This window comes from Erinaceus europaeus, chromosome 18, assembly GCF_950295315.1.
Source record: "Erinaceus europaeus chromosome 18, mEriEur2.1, whole genome shotgun sequence".
Lineage (NCBI taxonomy): Eukaryota > Metazoa > Chordata > Mammalia > Eulipotyphla > Erinaceidae > Erinaceus > Erinaceus europaeus.
In genome coordinates this window covers 64,649,612-64,666,129 of record NC_080179.1, presented here as the reverse complement: position 1 = coordinate 64,666,129, position 16,518 = coordinate 64,649,612, and positions in this window count along the sequence as shown.

The window sequence follows — 16,518 nt, the reverse complement described above, 5'->3', positions numbered from 1 at the left end:
TATTTATTTATTTGTATTTTCCCTTTTGTTGCCCTTATTTTTTTATTGTTGTTGTAGTTATTGTTGCTGTTATTCATGTCATTGTTGTTAGATAGGACAGAGAGAATGGAGAGAGGAAGGGAAGACAGAGAGAGGGAGAGAAAGATAGACACCTGCAGACCTCCTTCACTGACTGTGAAGCAACTCCCCTACAAGTGGAGAGCTGGGGGCTCGAACCAGGATCCTTAAGCCAGTCCCTGCGCTTTGTGCCACATGTGTTTAACCCACTGCATTACTGCCGGACTCCCATAAAATAAGCATTTTAATTACTTGAGTCATTGTATCAGGTCTCTCTCTCTCTTTTTCCCCCTCCCTCCCTCTCTCTCTGAGGGTGACATGACAGTTTATGTGAATAGTGCTCTTGCTTTGTTATGCACAGCCCAGGTTCAAACCTGACTTCTGCTGCACTGGAGAAAACTTAAGCCTTTCTTTCTCTGTGTCCTGTCTCTTTTCCTATCTGAAAATGCTTCCTGGAGGAGTGAAGACCCTGTGATGACAATAAGTAAATATACAAACAAACGAAGGACTGAGAAAACAATATTCTGGTAAATACCAGCTTTTAATTCCTAAGACCCCAGAGGCCCCAGGTTCAGTTCTCGGCACCACCACTTGCCAAAATTGAGACATGTTTCCATCTCTCCCCATGTCTGTTCTCTCCCTCTCAGAAAATGAATAAACCAATCTACTTCAAAATTAAAATAAAAGTATGAATGAAGTATGATATTTCTGGAAAAGACTAAATTCTTTCATTCTTCAGGTTTTCAGTACTATTTTTTTTTTTCCATCTTCACTCCTGCACTTCCTTGCTCCCACTCAAGGTAGCAGGTCATGAAGTTTGTGGGTTGACTAGATTGGCTGCTTTCAGGAAACAGGATAAATTCGTTAAGCACCACTTGTAGAGCTACTTGTTCATTAGTGCTTCCCCTTCTTATCCTTCTTCTTCCTTTGTTTTTCAGGGTCATATACAAATTTTATGCAATCTCCATCAAGATCCCACCGCAATTTTTTGTAAGAGACTAGAACAAGAGCTATAAAAGTTTATCTGGAGTCATTAGACAACTAAGATTCCCCAAAGTAGTCTCAAAAAAAAAAAAAAAAGAAGAAGAAGAAGAAGAAAGAAAGAAAAAGGGCGGAACTGGGAGCATCACAAGGAGTTGGGAATTGCAAGAAGGGGCCTGCAGATAGGACTGATCAAATAAGAAGTCCAAGAAAATTGTGAAATTTCAAACTAATTCCAATGCGAAAGAAGCTGGAGAACTCACAATTCACCTATCAAACTAGGCATGAAGGACATAGATAAGAAACAACTGGGGAAAAATTTTTACCAATTCCAAGGCAGAGCCACCTTCTAATAAAAACAAAACAAAACAAAAAGAATCAGCAACAACAAAAACCCAGGGTAAGGCAAATTATTTTCTGCTTAACAAAGTAATTTTTTAAATTCAAGAGAAAACTTCATCTTTGAGATTTCTTTGCTAGTTGTGACCAATAAGAGTTAATAGTAAATCTTTAAATGTTTTATTGAAAACACAGCTCTATATAGTATTTCCCAATTTGCATCAAAAGCTATTTGCTAATATGTAAGTAAATGCTTCTCAAGTCATTCCCATGCTGATTATTTATTCATCTACCAACCATTTGTTTAAAAATATTTATTGTGTGTATACTGTGTGTATCAAGCAACATGAATAAATTTAGCAACTATCCCGTTGGGTTTGCTCTGAATATTCTGTGTATAGTGGAGTAAGAGAAGGGAGAAGAATAGAGTTTTGGAAGGGAAGATTGCCACAATAAAATGAAATTATTCTGGGATGCTTTCCCAAATGAGAAATTAAAAGAAGGGATAATAATGATAATAATTAAAGAAGGATGTGTAGAAAATTTACTTAACTTCAACAAAAACTGTTAAGGAAATAATAGAATGAAATTACTCATTTCTCAAGAGAACAATTGTAATGAACATGAGAAAGTAGTGAAGCAATTTGCTTAGAATCTCCAAATCTTAAACATGTGATCCTTTTCAGATGCCAAAATCTAGTGTTCTCAAAACTTGAGTAAGCATTTTTTTATGTGGGAAAATATGTTAGCTATGTTTCTGTGCTAAATTCTTCTTCAAAATTAAGCTCAAATAAGTTGAAAATAAATTGGTAACTTATTTTGGGTTGCTCTGTAGGCTGCATTTGACCAAATTCATTGGTTTCCATACCCATGCTTAATATATTTAAGTAAATTCCACATAAAATAAGTGTAAAAATATAGAGATCTTGGTAATGGTTTGAGTCCTGAAGTATTCAAGGAGAAGTGTATTTTCAAACATAAAAACACAACTTGTAATAATATAAATGGATGGGTGACTGAGACTGGCATACTTGATTAATGGCCTTATTAATAGGTTACCAGTATATCTACATGGTTAATTAGAAAGCTGACATATTTCACAACCAACATACTGATAAACTGAGATGTTGGATTGTGTGGTGGAGACTAGAGGAAGTGGAAAGGACAGAGTATGGACAACACTCTGGAGTGAGGTCCCGGTAATATCACTGAATTGTCTGGTTAAAATGGTTATAAGGTAGGATCTTCATAGAGAAGTCATATATTTTTAGAGGAATTTAACTTTCTTTTCCAATTTATCTTCAGTATAAAAAAATGTGCACTTGTGAAAATCCGATTTACCGTGGTCTGGGAGGTTTGTGCATTGGTAAAGCTTTGGACTCTCAAGCATTAACTCACGAGTTCGATCCCCAGCAGCACATGTGCCAGAGTGATTTCTGGTTTTTTCTCTCTTCTCCTATCCTTCTCTTAAATAAATAAAATCTTTTTAAAAATCATATTTACCTTTTGAGACATGACCAGTCTCATTACATTGATCCAGTATATCTTTGATGATTGTCTGCTTGTTTTACGGAAACTCAGAATTGGCAATCACCTATCACAGTCAATCTAACAGCTATGATATAAACTAGACAACAGAGTAGATTTTATATCACACAGTTCATTTAGGAAATAGGTTGGCTCAAGTTTCCTTAAGAAATATGTTTTTGGGAGTCAGGCAGTAGCGCAGCGGGTTAAGCACATGTGGCGCAAAGCACAAGGACAGGTTGTGATCCTGGTTCAAGCCCCCGGCTCCCCACCTGCAGGGGAGATGCTTCACAAGCAGTGAAGCAGGTCTGCATGTGTCTCTCTGTCTCCCTTCCTCTCTGTCTCCCCTTTCTCAATTTCTCTCTGTCTCTATCCAATAACAAAAACATTTTTAAAAAAGAAATATGTTTTTAAGGTATCAATTACTAAACTCCCTGTATATAAATTCTCTAATCTAAGGGTATAGATTCTCTAATCTCCCAAGGGTATTTCTTTATGCTACATAAAGGTAAATAATAAACCAGATGGGGGTTGGGAAATTGGTGAGTTTGATCAATGAACTCAATTATGACCCCATCCCAAGGATTCCAGCTTTTCTTTACAATGATACATAGTTGCCTACACACCTGACTCTGCTCCCCAAATCTCTTCAATAAATAAGAAGGATACTTCAGAGCCTGTGTGTGTCGTCCCTTCACCAGCCGCCTCTCTCTCACCCACTCACTCTCTCTCCCTTCTCTTTTATTTTACAGCTCTTCTGGGTCCCCAGCTGATTTTCTTCGCAAGGTTAGTTGCTAATACATTCCTAGCACCCATGCATTATTAATGCTCACCGCTCTCCAAGGTGGCAGTGACAAATAGGAAGCAAAATCTACTGACTAGTGGGGAATGTACTTTTTAGTCATGCTTGAATTTTTCAATGCATTCTCCTCGTTGAAGATTTTTCAGGAGAGGTCCTGTGACAGACTATGCTTTTATACCTTTCTTCTTCCTTCACTCTCCCTACCTTTTCTTGGTTTTCATATCTAAGAAACATGCAGGGATTCAGAGGAGAGATTATATCAAGAGTGTGAGGGGGAGTAGAACAAAATTTACCTTTGATGGTTGCAAAGGCAGAAAGGCCATTGTTTCTGCATGCATGTTGTAAATGGTAGCTTTGACTTCAAAAGAACTATGCCTGTAGCCAAGTAAATTACACTATTTTAACTAGATTGTGCCAGTTCTAGTATTCCCAGAAACACTACCAAGTGTGTATCATGAGAAACATTGATTTTTTAATGCGAGGATTTGTTTCTTCAGATATAAAATCCTATTCATTTCATAATATAAAGAAGCAATCTGTGAAACGTATTCTGAGATGGTTATTGGGTACTATAAATCCCACTAATAGTCTATTACATTTGCTTAATTCAGAATCACTACATTTAAAGTACTACACCTTTGTGCACATAATGATGAGCTTTTAGAAAATGCCTTCTAAGTAAATAAAAACTTAATTTACAAAGAGCACAGGGATTAGAACTGACTCTACCCACTGGGGTCTGGAGTGAGCCTTTTTACCCAAATTGAAGATTGGGGCAGCTTGGAACGTTCCTCCTCATGACCATAGAATGTGAGCTCAGGGTTGTCATTCCACACCTGAAGTCTCTGGACACAGTCTGAAGTGAAGCATGCTGGGGTGGCACTCGTTGCATTGATTAAGCTGTGACTGGAGGATGCAATATTATTTGATATAAATTGACAGAAGCATGCAGGAAAGTGGGCCCCACCCTAAGGTTCCAGGACTGGGGGAAATATAGCCTCTATAGTGGAAATGTGAGGTTCCTGCTGTCTTAGGGTTCAAGAAGACAATGGATAGTTATAGTTATCATCAGATTATTTGGTAATTGGGTTAACTTTGAAAAGTCCCTTTGTTAGGGTTTGCTGTATAATACCCAGCATCTTGTATATAGTCCTGCCACCGGTTGCTTCTATTCCCCCTGGTCTATAATTTTGAGGGAGTCAACATATCAAAGACTCACCTATGTATTAAAAAGATTCACTCTGTGTTTTAAAAAGTTCTAGACATATGATCAATTTTCCCCTCTCATATTAATTAAATAGTGGTTTATATGACTACACTTTAATAGGAGTGTACATAAACACCATTCTCACCGCCAAAAGACTGTGTCCCATCCCACCCAACCACAATGACCCCCCCCCCACTGCCCCAGGAAGCTGAATGTCCACCTTCCCCCTCACCACAGGGTTTTTACTTTGGTGCCCTACTTTCAATTTAGTCAGATCCTGCTTTTAGTTTCCCTTTCAGATCTTCTTTCTCAACTTCTGTTGATGAGTGGGATCATTCCATACTCATCTTTATCTTTCTGACTTAGCTCACTTAACATAATTCCTTCTAGCTCCATCCAAGATGGGTCAGAGAAGGTGGGTTCATTGTTCTTAATAGCTGCATAGTTTTCCATTGTGTATATATACCACAGCTTTCTCAGCTACTCATCTGTTGTTGGGCACCTGGGTTGCTTCCTGTTTTAGCTATTATGCATTGTGCTGCTATGACCCTTCAGCTTCATTACTCAGGTGAGACCTTTCCTTTCATAGTATTCTCTAATTCCATTCCAGGTGGTTCACTTCCTAAAAAAGTCCAAAAACCTAGATATAGACCAGGTCCACTGAGATAGAGCATATGTTCACATGTATCCATAAACTACAGAAAATATATAACTGAAAGCAGAAGTACACAATAGTCTGCAGTGAGTACCCCGCAACACTTCATCTGCATTATTCCAGCCTTCATGTCCATAATTATTCAACAATTTGTTTGGCTTTGTATGTTAACTCTCCTTTCAGCCACCAGGTTCCAGATGCCACTATGATGCCAACCAGACTTCCCTGTACAGACAACCCCACCAATGTGTCCTGGAGCTCCATTTCCCCAGAGACCCATCCTACTAGGGAAAGAGAGAGGCAGACTGGGAGTATAGATCGACCAGTCAACACCCATGTTCAGCAGGGAAGCAATTACAGAATCCAGACCTTCCACCTTCTGCAACCCACAATGACCTTGGGTCCATACTCTCAGAAGGGTAGAGAGTGGGAAAGTTATCAGGGGAGGGGATGGGATATAGAGATCTGGTGATGGGATTGTGTGGAGTTGTATCCCTCCTATCCTACGGTTTTGTTAATGTCTCCTTTTTTAAAGAAAGAAAGAAAAAAAGAAAGGAAGGAAGAAAGGAAGAAATAAAGAAAGAAAGAGAGAGAGAAAAAGAAAGAAGGAATGTGAGCTCAGATCTAGAGGGATGCAGAGGTCACATAGGCTCCTAAGCTGAATATGGGCCCCAGATCACATCAAATTGATGGGGTTTACAGTCAACAATATTTATACCCCTTTCCCATATTTGGGAGCTACTCTCTTCCCTGATTCAGCTTTCTGGTCCAGCCATGGCATCATCTCCCCAGACAATAACTTGGATCCACCTGCATATCAGATTTCAGGCTTGGGGGGGAAAAAAAAGAAAGGAAGGAAGGAAGGAAGGAAGGAAGGAAGGAAGGAAGGAAGGAAGGAAACTAGCATAGCCACAGGCCCTTTGAATATAACTAAAATATGCTTTCTAGCTATCTGCAAAATGGAGGACCCCCCCCCCAACTCTTCATCTGAACTACTCCAGCCTTTAGGTTTGTGATTAGTCAACAATTTTGTTGGCTTTGTATGTTAACTCTCTTTTCAGTAACCAGGTTCCAAATGCTAGCATGATCCCAACCAGACTTCCCTGGACAGACAACCCCACCAATGTGTCCTGGAGTTCCAATTCCCCAGAACCCTGCCCCACTAGGGAAAGAGAGAGGCAGGCTGGGAGTATGGATTGACCTGTCAATGCCCATGTTCAGCAGGGAAGCAATTACAGAAGCCAGACCTTCCACCTTCTTCATCCCACAATGACCTTGGGTCCACACTCCCAGAGGGATAAAGAATAGGAAAGCTATCAAGGGAGGGCAGGGGATACAGAGTTCTGGTAGTGGGAATTGTGTGGAGTCATACCTCTCTTATCCTATGGTTTTGTCAGTGTTTCTTTTTTTATATATTAAAATAAAATAAAAAGTATAAAAAAAAGCATTCCTGATATCTAGTTGTCAATTACCATGTGCCCATGCCTATAAAATTTTAATAAATATCAAATGTAAATTATGATGACTTTGAATTCTCAAGTGAGAGAAAATAATGTTTGTGTAAACTGAAGGAGATCTAGAGCTAGAAACACAATGACAATACTTTGGCCCTTTATATGTGACTTTGATTTCTCCTATGGGAAGAAGGTGCACTGTACTTTTAAGCACATATTTCCTAAAATCTTTCCAAGTATATTAGACACACTATCTCCTTAAAAAAAAGTGGCAAATGATCCATGAGTTGGACATTATTAGATAAAAAAAAATCGAGGCACTATTTATCTATTGATAATTTCACTAGTATTAAAGAGAGTGGCAACATTAAATTAAAGCAAATTCATGTTGATGCAAAAGTTTAAGTTTTATTCAGGTTAGCTCCTTAAACCTGACATTCCTAGACCAATAGTCCATCAAATCATGGGAGTCATTTGTAGACAGAGATCATTGGTGTAAACCCTCTTAAAGGAGTTTTCAAAAAAGAATAGTCGGCTCAAACGTATGATTTATTCTGTTAGAGTATAATATGTGGGGGCTGCTAACATATATGTATTGATCCATGAAAGAATTAGCTAGATTTATTCATTCCTGTTGACCCTTAAGTTTTTATGTATATATGCTCACACAATCAAATACTTTATAAGCAATAGGAGCAATAAAGGCAATCTTTGATTTCCATGCACGTAAAATTAGTAATTTGGTGATCTTAAAATGAGTATGAAATATTAAATCTTAGAACAGTTAGTGCCATGGCTCTAAAATTAGTATGTGATTATTTCCCGTGACAAATTTAATACAGGTATCACACTATATGTTGCAGATTGCCGGCATTTCTGATAGTTTAATAAAGAAAACGTTCTCATCAATAATTCACTAATAAAGTGTAAAATGAAGAAGATAATAGTTTGCACCCCACCCTCAGGGGAGACATTTCATGATCTGTGAAACAGTGATGCAAGTGCTTCTCTCTCACTCTATCTAGCTCCCCCTCCCTTGTCAATTACTCTCCATACTATCAAAAAAATCAGACACTGGGAGTTGTGGATTCATTGTACAGGTACTGAGCCCCAGCACTAACCAATAACACTGGTGGCAATATATACATGTGTGTATAAATATATTATATATATTTAAAATATATATAATATATATATTTAAAAAAACATTCTGAGGTGCATAAGACATCACACAAGCATCTTTATTCTTTTTAAAAATATATATATTTATGTATTTATTTGTTTATGAGAGAAGAGAGACTGAGCTAGAAAACATCACTCTAGCACAGGATAAAAGTGATCAAACTCACTATTCCCATTACCAAAGGTCTGTGCTCACCCCATGCATATATGTAACACTGCAGTTCTTTCATAGTCTCAGATATAGGTTGACTGTTTTTTTCTTTCACATTTTTGTGTTTAATTCTCTATATTCTGCATGTGAGTGAAACTATCCTATAGTTGTCCTTTACCTCCTTACTTACTTCACTAAGCATAATAATTAGAAAAGACAGGTTAGTTTCTAATCATCAGAAAGGAGTAAAGGTGACTAAGATGGATTCTACTAACTGCATTCACTGCTTCACTGAATTGTTTGAATTTACTGATTCAAATATATAGTTGATAAAATCTATTTTAGGCATAGCGTGCATAGCAAGGAATAATATGTATGTGGCACTCACAATCTCGAAATGGTAAAGACAGACAAATAAATGTAATGAAGAGAAGTTGTTCAAGGTTGTACAGATATTCAGACAAGCTTGAAGTGGACTAATAAAAGAGACCTTAAGTAGGAGCAAATTGACCACCTGAGTACCTCTTACACACATGGGAGTGTTTGATGGGTTCATACATGAAACGTCAGTTTCCTTATAGTGCAGGGATATTAGGACTAAAAATGAAGGGGTCATTTAAGGTGACATAATTTAAATCTTCTCCAGAATAAAGGGGAGGGTCTGTAAAACCCAAAGCTATGCCAGTTCTTGATTCTACTGGTTGTATCCAGAGATGTGGGTCAGGTAATTGTGGAGGGCAGTGATGTTCCTATCCTCTCCATGGACAGGTTATTTCTGGAGGCCTTTATATAAAAAGCTGAGCTACACTTGTCTTTGAGGTGCTATCTATGAAGTGAATACTTTTGTCAAAGATTTATTTTAATATTACTTTATTTATTTATTTATAGGCAATGGGCCTATGACTTCTACATAAACAGTAAAATCTTCTTGTACAACTGTTAGGAAAGCAAGTTAGAGTAAGGAGTGACAGGTGGGGTGGACCCCAAGGCTAAACAGGGCATTCATTACATTCAGCAAAATAGTGAGAAAATACTTGATTTAATTCTTGAGAAAGAGCAAGCACAATTATATAATAAAGGAATACAAGCAAAGTCCCAGAGGTTTCAGGACTGGGAGAGATAAGGATTTTAAAGAGAATGAGGATTCCTTGCTATCTCTTCAACACTAAAATATATGCACACCATTGTCCTAACTAAAACTCTCTTAATGTTTTCAGTGGATTCACAGTTAGAAAATGCTACATAAGCAATCCCAGACCAATATCAACTGCTGTTTATTCATGGTTCCTTTGTTTACATTCTGTTCCACCAGTTTTCTTGCCTTTCCTGAAACAACACTGGAAGGAGCTGTGAGAAAAGTCCATAGACAATAAGAACTTGCCTTTTTTTTTAAAGTATTATTTGTAAGTATTTATTTATTCCCTTTTGTTGCCCTTGTTTTATTGTTGTAGTTATTATTGTTATTGATGTCATTGTTGTTGGATAGGACAGAGATAAATGGAGAGAGGAGGGGAAGACAGAGAGGGGAGAAGACCTGCTTCACTGCTTGTGAAGTGACTCCCCTGCAGGTGGGGAGCCTGGGGTTTGAACAGGAATTCTTACACAGGTCCTTGCGCTGTCCTAACCAGCTGTGCTACCTACCACCTGACCCCAAGAATTTGACTTAAGGAATGGCAAGAAAAATGGCTCAACAGAGGTCAAAAACGAAACCATGAGGCCACCACCTGGCTTTGCACACTTCTTCATGAAGATTCTCCTTTGCAGGTTGGAAAAGGGGCTTGGACCAGAATCCTCATACATAATAACTTTTGAACTCAACCAGGTGAGCCTCCTTCAGACCCCAGACATTGGCTAAGAAATGGTAGCTATCAGTGGTCCAGTGTAGATTGAAGTGTAACATTTAAGAGAAAAATAATAACCTGTATTCTTTTCATGTTTCAAAATTCACTTTTAACTTGTGTTTCCAAGTATTAGTTGTGAATGTTAAATTTTACAGTTTTATGATTAAAATTACCTGATTGGCTATCATAAACAAAAGAAAAAGTCTTAAACATAAAAAATAAAATTAATTATTATTGCTGAGGATTAGATAACATGACTTCATTATGTCTTATTTTTTCCTTAACTTTAAATAAAATTGATATTTAATCAAGAGGCATCAGACTGAGATCCCTTCATGGTGCTGTTCCTGGAAAAAAAAACAAACAAACATAGAACTGAAGTAGCAAAAATGTGGTTTATACTCAAATGGGTTGGAGGATCTAAAATACTGACAATGAATGGTGTCAAGCTGCCTTACCTATAAATTATGAATGCCTGCATATGTGTGAACGCCAAAATCATACACTTCATTTCAGTGATGGTTTGTGGAAAAGCATGCCATTTGTTTTTGTGTCTTATTTCATTGCCATAGGATATTATTCCTTACCAGTGAATTTGTAAAAATCTCATTGAGAACATCAATTTCATTCCTGGACATAGTCCCTCAAAATCTACTTGGAGGGTGTGAAGGAGTAGGAAGAGAAATAAAGAAATAAGGTTGGTATCATGAAAGCATCTGAAACTTGGTGGCTGAAAAAAAAAGAGTTAAGATATAAACAAATTATTAACTAATCATGAACCTAAAGGCAAGAATATTTCAGATGAAGATTTGGGGTCTCCATTTTGGAAAAAGCTAGTAGGTCTATTTGAGGTATATTCCAAGAGGCCCATGACTTTACTAGTCTGCCCCCACCAATGTGTCCTGGAGCCCTGCCTCCCCAGGTCCCTGCCCCACTAGGGAAAGAGAGAGACAGGCTGGGAGTATGGATTGACCTGCCAATGCCAATGTTCAGCAGGGAAGCAATTAGAAGCCAGACCTTCCACCTTCTGCACCCCATAATGATCCTGGGTCCATACTCCCAGAGGGTTAAAGAATAGGAACGCTATCAGGGGAGGGGATGGGATATGGAATTCTAGTGGTGAAAACTGTGTGGAATTGTAACCCTCTTATCCTATGATCTTGTCAGTGTTTCCATTTTATAAATAAACAAATATATAAATTAAAACAAGAAAAAAAGAAATGAAGAAATAAAGAAAAGGAAAGAATGAAATAAGGGAGGGATGGAGGGAGGGAGGGAGAAAGGAAGGAAAGAAAGAAGGAGAAAGGGAAATGTTAGCAATGTCAAAAATTATGTGTCTTATGACTTAAACTAGTCAAACAAGCTTTTTGGAAAAATTTTCTGGTTACTTCAATAAGGAAATAAATATCTTGATACCTACTTATCTAAAAGGTCTCTTTCTACAGTAGAATCTGGTACATAAATATTTGAAATTTTAATAGCATTTTGGCCTGCCCACTCCTACAAGTCATGTACACACAGACTTAACACTTTTAGGGACATGCAACTACCATGATATCCTTTTCAATGTTGACAGGAACATCAGCTTATTATTGTAAAGTTTGATATATTTTTTTAAAAAGTTACTGATCATTGAATAACTGAAATACAAACCTAAGTAGTAAAGTGTATTTATATTTGCCAGACTTTGTATAGAGATGCATATGTAAATACAAAAAAAGGCACACACTATATGCTTGCAACCATTCTTATGCCTTTAGTATGCACCTCTGGGATCAACCATTCCTATCACATGCCAGGACTAAGTACTTTATTCCCAGAGCCCAACTCCATTAGCAGCACATAGACTCTTTGTCTCTCCAGGTCAGCTGTGAAAGTAAAGAAAGCACAAGTGCAGAAAGGTCAAGGAGATCTCTCTCCCTAGGTAAAAGGTTTAATGCCATTTTTTTTTTTTGCCATGCATTTTAACCCAATGATTTTGTCATAATCTCTGGGGAAGTACTCCCCCCCCACACCCCTTTTACTTAATACATTATTTATCAGTGGTGCTGGCTACAATACAAAAATAAAATCACTCACACACATTATATGCTGGCGATTTTTAATCAAGGGGGCTTTGTGTACTTTTCTAGTGCTTGTGAAATCCTTAAATAATAAACTCTTAAATAACAGTGATAAAATGGTATGGCGATGTTAGGTGAATCTTTATAGTTCACGTAGTTGTGTTTGATGACAATACAGTACGGATTATTTTTCAAACTCCAGGGTTCTGCTGCCATGATATTCAAAGCCTGGGCTATATTTAGGGTAATCCTGTAATTTATGGTCTAGACCACAACAATTTTGGAGTAAGAAGGCATTAATAGTTCACCAAGAAAATAAGCATCAACTGGGTATGTCGCAGGCAAATTGGATATATGGTCATTTTAATTATCTCATGAAACCACCAATGAAAACACTGTGGTTTTAACAAAAAGCTGACTTAATTAGTGAAAAAAAATGCACAATTCAGGGGAAAATCAAGGTGGGTCAATGTAAGTTCACTAGACCCCTGGAGAGAGGCTGAGATGAAAGGAGAACAGGTTAAATTTATACCTTTCTAGTTAACAAAATTATCCCTTGCATTAAATGCAATAATTAAGTCATAATTTCTGAGAAAACAACTGTGCTACTTTTCTACTCTAAACAGTAATTCCCTATTAAGAATCATTTGTTCCATCTCGAACATTTATCTATACAGATCTTCATTCAGTTGTTTACAAAGAATCATCAATACATCACTAAATCCTGATATAGTTACAAGTGCAAGGGTGAAAAATAGAAATAGAAAGTTACTGCCCTCAGGAAAGCCAGTAGCAGACACGGTTTTGCCTGAGGATCTAAGACACTAGGTTCAATTCCTGGTTATCGTTCTCTCTTTATCTACTTTTCATTAAAAGTAAATTAAAAGAAAGCATCTTAATAATAATAAATATATTCTCATTCATATCACTTAATGTACTCAAAATGCTATAGAAACTCACCGTTGTGACAGCACTACCACAGGGGAATAGAAAACTAAACATAAAACAAGTCTCAGTTTCAAATCCAGCATGGATAAGTGGTACTTGACAGCCAAGGAACTGCATACAGGTTAGTGAACATAACATTTCCTTGGAAAGACAGTGATACTGGATCATTCTGGTTTAATAAGCCTAGCAATATTCGTGTTCACTGCTAGCCAGATTAGACAAATGTAACCTTATGGATGGCTACAAAGGAACCCAATTAAATATTGAGAATGATCAGTTATGAAATAACAAATATTCTAGTCAAATCAATTTAGTATACTTGCTAAAACTGAACAACAGAGACTTATCTGACCATGAACTGAAGTCTATCTGAAAGGTTCAGGGTAGAACTAGGGTGATACTTTGAAGGTCATACAAAAGACTTCTATGCTTGAGTCTCTGAGGTTCTGGGTGGAATCCCATTACTCTACACCTCCACCATAAACATTCTCTATATAATTTTCTATTTATAAAATGGAAACACTGATAAGACCATAGGGTAAGATAGGTACAATTCCACACAATTCTCACCACCAGAACGTCATATCCCATCCCCACCCCTGATAGCTTTCCTATTCCTTATCCCTCTGGGAGTATGGACCCAGGATCATTATGGGGTACAGAAGGTGGAAGGTCTGGCTTCTGTAATTGCTTCCCCACTGAATATGGACATTGACAGATCGAGCCATACTCCCAGCCTGCCGTTGTCTTTCCCTAGTGGGGCAGAGCTCTGTGGTAGTGGCGCCATGACACATTGGTGGGGTTGTCTCCCCTGGGAAGTCAGGCTGGCACCATGATAGCATCTGAAACCTGTTGGCTGAAAAAGAATTAAGATATAAAGCAGAACAAACTGTTTGACTAATCATGAACCTAATGGCTGTAATATTGCAGATGAAGATTTAGGATTTCTGTTATGTAAAAAGCTATTAGGTCTATTTTAGGTATATTCCAAGGGGCTAGTGACTTTAATAGTTTTTGCTTGAGCCTGACATCTGATATGCAGATGGACCCAAGTTATTGTCTGGGGAGACATTGTTACAGCTGGAAGAATGGCTAGAAAGGTGAATCAGAGAAGAGAGTAGCTCACAAATATGGTGAAAGTGTATAAATATTGTTGACTGTAAACCCCATGGATTTAATCATAAACTAGAACTAATCAGTATCCTGGAAAAAAAATTGAAGGCAAACAGTAAAAAAATGTGGAGTAGAAGTTATTGGAATTCAGTCAAAAGACGTATCACTGTCAGTAGTTAGTTATGCCTAGTTGCTACTGTCTTGGACTACAGGTTAGTAAATATTTCCACAACTGCAGAAGGTAATATTGTACACCAGATATTTTGACTGTACAAGCAGTACACATTTTTCTCAGCATGAAGTCATGGAGTTTTATCCTTCATTTTTGTATATGTGTGTGTGTTCAAGAACTGATTGCTATAGTTTATGTCTTTTGCCAAATGATCTGCATGTCTCTGAAAGACAACTACCAGTTGGCTTTACTCATAGTTTCAATATGATTAATTAAAATATATGAACTTCTGGGGGAAAAATAACTAAATGGTCCCTATTATACTGTAAAAACAATGGTGGCTATCCTGGGAGAGGGAGGGAATAAGACGAGAGTTCACACAGAACTGTGCTCGTGGTTGCTGCATGGAACCAAACCCATGTGATCTTTTAGTTCATTATTAAATAACTAATACTACTCAATTTGTGGGGCCGGGCAGTGGTGAACCTGGTTAAGTGCTCATATTACAATGCACAAGGACCCAAGTTCAAGCCCCCGGTCCCCGCCTGTAGAGTGAAATCTTCCCAAGAAGTGAAGCAAGGCTGCAGGTGTCTCTCTGTTTTTCTATTTTACCCTCACCTCTCAATTTCTCTCTGTCTCTGTCCAATCATAAGTAAATAAATAAAAGTTAAATAAACTTGAAAAAAACATCTGGTTCTGAATAGATGGTCAGTGAAACTCTGTAGCTTAGTCTTAAAGCAAATCACCTCAAATTTTATTTCTTCCTTATGAAACATTTAATTCTTTTCATTCTTATCTGTTTTCAATCACCAAATGATTAATATAATTGTTTTGTGCTCATGTAATCATGAGTTCTAATTCACAATAATGGACTCCTCTTCAATTCAGTACTGGGCTATAGACCAAAGATAAAATTTTCTTTCAACATCTTAGAATTAAGAACCTCTGTGGTGTAAGGGCAAACAATTCTCTGCATAAGTTCCTAAATCACACCTACATCTCCTGTTAAATTGCAATAGCACCTGTTCCTTGAGTAGATTAATTGAAGGCCGATCGGACTTCATCCATGTCTTTAAATCAACCATGCATTGGTGGAGATGTAAATTTCAGTAGAAATTAGATTCAAGGCCAATGAAGCAATTTTTAGATCATTCTGCTTATAACTTTGATTCAAGGTACTTTTTCTCTATGTGTTCTCTGAAGGGACTAGAAGAGTGTCTTCACCTGTAACTCTCAATTATCTTTTATTTTGCTTCTACCTTCACTACCATATCAAGAAGTTTCCATTAAAAATATGGGGACAAGAAAAACTTAAGAGGAAGACAGTTATATTTGCATAGGTGCAAGATCTAGATTCCTGACAACTTTGAAATAAACTGAACTATCAAAGTTATACATTTGGAGAATTTCTATAGACAGGGTATGTCCCCAATAGTTCATGACCAAGCTCACGTGTGATTTCAAAATGTATTATACTAATTCATGGATGAATGGATAATGAGACCATAGGATATACTTAATGGAAGACTACTCTGCTCTTAAATATGAAAATTTGACTTTTGGAACAAAATGGATAGAATTGGAGGAGATTGCACAAAGTGAAATAAACAAGGAAGTACAAAACAACTATCAGATGAATAATGAAAGGGAAAGATATGGTAAAGATCAATGCAACCAACTCTTAGACTCAGTGAACACTATGGTGTTTATTAAAGGGAAGATGCAAGGAATAAGTAGGAAAAGATTTGGAAGGGGCCAGGCAGTAGTGCACCTGATTAAGTGCACACTTTACAGTGTGCAAGGATCCAGGTTCAAACCCCTGGTCCCCACCTGTAGTGGGAAAGCTTCACAAGTGGTGAAGAAGGGCTGCAGGTACCTCACTCTCTTTCCCTTCCATCCCCCCCCACTCTCAGTTTATCTTTGTCTCTATCCAATTATAAATAAATACAATTTAAGAAAAATAAAAGTTTTTGGTTGGATGGAACTGGAATTTTACTGGTGAGGCAGTGATTCTCACACATACAGC